Raw genomic sequence first — 6000 nt, forward strand, 5'->3', positions numbered from 1 at the left:
GAGCCTGATGTGAACTCTTGAGTGTACCAGCATTCTGAATCCCCAGCGATCCAAAGCTTTGCAAGCAGAACCCACCAGAAGGGTTTCCTGTAACAGTACCACCACTGGTCCGCAATGCTTTCATTAGTGCAGCACGAGGCCTCTCTTAATTTTGTCCCCTAAACCTCGCACATTCCAGAGAAGTACTGTCAAAGGGGGCACAAGCGCTGAAGCAACAGAACCAATTTCAGAACATGAAGGTGATCGTCTCTCCTGCCATAGACAATACAACATTGCAAATTGCTGCTGAGGTATCGCAGCCACATAGCAACATCATGCACATTTGCCTTAAGGTTTTGCCCTAGCTTTAGAACTGAAAAAACTTGTTCATTATGCAATGAACTCCCTTCCGCCCCCCCCCCCCCCCCTCCCCCCCTGCTCGACTGTACTAAAACTGGGGTAGGAGGGCACACAGGCAGGGTGAGTGGCGCAGGAGTGGCAGCCCATTACATTCCAACCCAATTCCAAATATTTATCGCAGAGCTCAGTTCAGAATAGCGCTTTCAGTGAATAGCTGCAGCGCTGCCTGCCACCGGCTCCAGGCCTGAAATGGGATTTAAAGAGCCAATCTATTCTCTTGATCATTAAGAGTGCAAGGCACTCCGCTTTCTTGCTGAATATGAGAAAATACAAATGTTTGAGGCATGATTTCACAGGTAATCTTGTCCACTCGGCAGATGAGTTTTGGAGCCGAGAAATACAATCAGGGCACTCTCCTCAAGAGGCGCAGCCTAACCGCAAAATGCTGCACGATATCTCCCAAAAGTACTGGGCAGCGTGCCATGATACCACGATGGCTTCAGGTGTTCCCACCGCATCTCCTGTTAACACCAGAGAGCGGTTCATAAAGAGTGGAAAATATGTCCCTGATTGCTGGTTCTTCATTCTGCTCTAGCTCTGAACCACTAAAGACCTCATTTATGACCGGTGAGTAGCTGATGGTATAGTATTGGATTTTCAGAACGGGGAACTTTCAGGGGGTGCTCCTCCATTAAAGTGTAGGAGCGTCACCCCACTTAAATGCCCGCCAAGATCCCCCTGATAAAAATAAAATGGAAATTCATTACCATTTTATTTTTCATTGTCTCGTGCTGAACAAAGTGTTAGGACAGCACAGGACCTGCTGAGTGAGACAGCAGGGAGGAGTGGTGGGCAGAAAGCTGCCTATGCACTGTTCAAAGTGCACATGTCTTTTAGACTGGCCATCATGCTACTGCCAGCCAGACATGCACACTTTAAACCTCTCAACCCAGCTGCATTAAGGTAGCTGGGCTTAGAGTAAGTACACGCCTCTAGGCAGCTGTGGAGTGCCGAGTGAGTCGCTCCCTCCAATCAGGGCGCTGCTAACATGTTGCATGCATAAATTATTTTATTTGCCCACCTCCCCTGCCCGGTAGATGCCAGCAGCCACTGGGAACTATAGCTCAAATATACAGAGGCGATTTTGTACCCGCTTCTGTAGGAGAGTAGGGTCTGCAATCCTATGATCACCCAGATTTTTTGCTTTTGTTTCACTGGTTTACGACTTTCTCTGGCTGTGGGCCTGCCAATCAGACCCACAGCCTAGCTGTTCTCTCTCTAAATTACATGTACCCTAGGTGCATTTACCAATTGGTACTGGGCCACCTTATCAGACCCTGTAACTCAGGGCATATGTGTACCCAGGGCCCACCAGGGGCTGAAGCATGTATTATGCCACCCCTGGCTGGCCTCCTAAATTTGACACAACTGGCTGCATGACAGCTGGGGCAAAGTCGTGTAATCACCCTTTGCTATAGATATAGTATACCTATATCTAACCCTAAAAATGGACACACAGATTCCTATCAGTCACTCCTATGGCAGGCCTTGACAATCCTGAAGGCAGAGTGCTTGGAATCGTGTGAGATGGTGCTCTGGCATGAGCTGAGCCTGTCTGCAGCTTGCGGAACCAAGTCCTAATAGCTGTTCCATGATAACGCATACCATATACTCTTAAGTGCATTATAATCCTCGCGGTTAAATGCTATCTTTGGTATTGCTTTATCAAAACATGTCGAGTAAGGTGTCATACGAATTGGAATACTAACCCCTTGCCAATTCTGGCGATGGGGTTAGCATTCCACCCTTCCAGAGGGACGCGACATGTATGTAACTGTGAACCCCGGTTAAAGTTAAACGAAGCCTCAGCTCCACAAAATGGATGCTGCCACCACAGACACAAGTCTGACCTCCTGCTGCTGGGAGTCCTTCCAGCGAGGAGAGCTTGGACAAAGGGTTTCCTGTCCGGGGCGGTGCTAGCACCATCCCAGACAGGGTTTTGTGTATCCTGGGTAGGCAGGGCTTTACAGGAAGGTGACTGCTGAGTAGCACCCCGGTGCTCACTACGCATAGGCCGGTCAGAACCAGTTCCAGGGGCACACCAGCCCCTGGCCTGGGGAAAGTCCGGCATGGGAGAGGGGTGTAACCACCCCCTCCTAGTCCCACCCATAGGCAGGACCTAGCCACCGGGTCAGCCCCTTTTCTTAGTATAAAGATAGGAGCGGGCCCCCTGTTCAAATTAGATCATCTTTGGAATCAAGACACGACTTTCTGCGAAAGGACATCAAGATTTCTTCTTCAAGATTCTCCCTTGTGGCTAAGGAGTAGTCACCCTGCATCCGCAGGCACCATCTTAAGAACACTGCGGTCTGCTGCAAGTCCTTCCTCAGGAATCTGACGACACAGCTCGACGAGACCCGGCTTCCCTGGCACCTCTGACCTCTACTCACCTCTACAGCCAAGCTGAGAACCGTGAGTGCGACGAGACCTCGAGGGACCGACGATCGCCAAGACTGCACGACTTCTTTACAGCAAGCCCACCGAGTGTTCCACTGGTGAGTGCTTTGGGGTCAGAGAAGCCCCGACCCTGAGCGGCTCCAGCACCGAAGATCAGCCCTCCAGCATCTCCACGATCTGCGTGGGGCCCTTCTGCTTTTTGCTGCTCACCGCGTTGTTTGGCTACTAGCCGGCTGGCTTGTGGCCTTCTTCACGACGCCCGACGACATCACTGCTGCTGGTCTGGTTGCTCCAGACTGGCCCTTGCTTCCTTCCAAAAGAGAAGCACCCCGGACCCCCCTGGTCCACTCCAGACGCCATTTTAGGTCTACCGTGTGGGCTTGAATTTGCCAAGGCTTTGTTGCCCAATCCTGGGTCCAGCGACGCAGACAGCTTCATCCATCGTGGGACAGCTCGCTCCTCCATCCTGGTCGCCGACAACGCCTCCTGGTCCGTGAGATCTGCAGAGCACAGCGTCACCCACTCACCTAGTCGAGGTGACTACCATCCGGTGCCCTCCTGGTGCCACCTGACTACTGGCTAGTAGTCACGAACTTGGTCCCCTCTGCTTTCAGGTGTCATCTCTCCAAGATCCAGGCTTGGATCACTTCGAACTCTCTTCACTGGTCGCCTGCCAGCATCTTTCTTCCAGGCTCCTGGTCCGTCTACGAGGATTCCTGACGTCTTTTGAGACATATGCAGCTGCAGCCTCTGGGCTAGGTAACTTCGGCATTTCGGTGCCCCAGCATAGCCTCACTATCCAAGGGTCAGAATCCACTTTCGTTTTCCTCCTACCAGGTCGGGTTCGCCCGAGAACACTAACTTTGTCTTTACTAGCTACCATAGACTTTGTCCCGCATCCCGCGTGAGAGTGCACACACTGCACCCGAGTCCCCTAGGCCTCCTAGAAGTAATCTGAAGATTCTATAGTCAAGACCTAGCGATTCCAAAGCCTATTAGTACTGTACTTACCTGCTAGTAATTTCGCATTCCACTTTCAGAGTATATGGTTTTCCGTGCCCCTCAGGCATTTGTATATACTGTGCTAACTTAACAGACCCCCCAGGATATAGCGGCATGGATTCGCAAATTTAGCGGCACAAATATGGAAATTTAGCGGCACAAATATGGAAATTTAGCGGCATTTTAGCGGCACTTTATTTTACTCATAAGCATTCATTTTCAGCCTTAAATCAATGGAAACTGTTTTAGCAGAGTATTCCACTTTGATTAGGCAATCTGGAATAGAGGAAGCAGCCCACAGGTTAAGGCTGTTATCCCTTGGAATGGCAATTCTTCATCTGCCAGTTGGGCTAAACAGAAGTGTGAGGTCTAAAATTTTGTGTCACATTTTGTCATGTCAATTCCTGTGAGGTCATGGGTCTTGATGCGGACGCCCCCCCCCCCCCCCACCACCCGTGCAACTCACGACACCCAGCACAAGTATGCACTGTTTAAGTGCTTGTTGCCAGTGCTTATATAGTGCAGAGCCCACTGCCTTTTTATGGATAATTTTGCTTTAGTCACCATCCATCCTGGCATTGAGCCCATAACCTTACCACCAACTCCCTTATCAAATACTTCTAAAGTCTACCACAACTCTCCCTCCGGTCTACTCTGGCAATGGAAGACTTCACTGTAATACTGACTCACTGTCAAATTGCACTCGAAGGAGCGAGGAGTAATGGACCTGGAACCCTGTGAGCTTGAAGTCACAAGGCGCTCAACTATAATTCCCAGCGCCTCCAATTACTTGGCTATCACTCTTCACATTTAGTGGCACGTATATTTTGTGCGATCAGCGCTGTGTTGGTAATGCTGCAGAGTTGAACTGTCAAAGCCCCCGGTCATTACCTTAATAGGTGCATATGTATTGGGTGTGTCTCAGATGTGCAGGGGAGGTTCAACTGATTTTTTTGTTTGATAAGAAATGACCTGGAAACAAGGGACAACGTAATAGGCAGGGAGACTAAAAATCAACTGTAGAAAAAAGTACGAGACAAATGTATTGGATCTGAAAGCAAACTAAAAACTATCGGACAAAATGCACTTATACATAGTGAGTCTCCATCCTATCGAAATCTGGGTTTAGGCAGCTAACTGCTGAAATAAAGGCAAATGCATCCAGTTCCTTTGACAGTCCACCATGCTGTTACTAAGGAGACTGTAATGAAATGAAATCCAGAAGAGATCGTAACCGGCCTGGAAAGGATAAAAAGAATGCCGCCCCCCCCCCTCCAGCCATAAAAGAAAAACATGCCCCTAATGGGAGGACCCAGGGGGTTGGCTTCTCGTGCAATGACACACAGAACCCCAAAACCACCGCAAGCCCCTGACAGAGCCGAGGATAACAGGCGGGGGCGTGAAAAACAAAGCCTCATTAGCAAGTGAAAGGTCTTTTAATGACCTGTGAAGTACTCGGTGCTCAAAAACTGACTGTCTGTGTGTGTCCAGGGAAGCTGCTGACACGCACGAGTGGGGGGAGGGGGGGCGCGCTCAGCCAATAAAAGGCATTGTTTGTTTTGCTGTAGAGACACTTTTTTATAAATATCGCGGCCAATATGGTTATTATCGCGGCCATCGCGGTAATCTGCCGATTTCGCGATTTTTTCGTGAATCGCGAAATCGCGATAAACTGGAGGGTCTGACTTAAGTATTTTCGTAAGAGTTTTGTGTTGTGCTTAGTACCCTGTCCTCATAAAGAGTACAGGGCTGTTGTGATTTTAATAAATACATTGTTTATTTTCATAACACTTGTGTGGTGTCCTTTCACTTGGTGTTCAAGGGGTATATGTGTGGTATAACAGCTGGCTTAACACGCCCTCTCGAGTCTTTAGCCTTAGACTGCTCGTATCCACGCTACTAGGATAGCTGGTCTATAAGGTTGACTTACAACCAATCATCAATAAGGGTTGCTGGACTGATACATAGTGTTCACTAGAATAGTGAGCACTGCATATCAGGCCAACTTTTCACATTGGTGAGCAGCGGTTGGGATTTGAGCTTGCTTTTGTTTTACCACACGTATCCTAAGAATATCTTGTTGAAAGATCACATAAGTACTTTAGGTACATATAACTTAGCTTAGAATACTCTGAGTTCTACTGAACCAGCTGTTGCAGCTCCTCAAGGCTTAGCACACCTTGGCTGCAACTCTTAGCAAGG

Source organism: Lissotriton vulgaris, chromosome 7 (genome assembly GCF_964263255.1).
Source record: "Lissotriton vulgaris chromosome 7, aLisVul1.2, whole genome shotgun sequence".
NCBI classification, from domain to species: Eukaryota; Metazoa; Chordata; class Amphibia; order Caudata; family Salamandridae; genus Lissotriton; species Lissotriton vulgaris.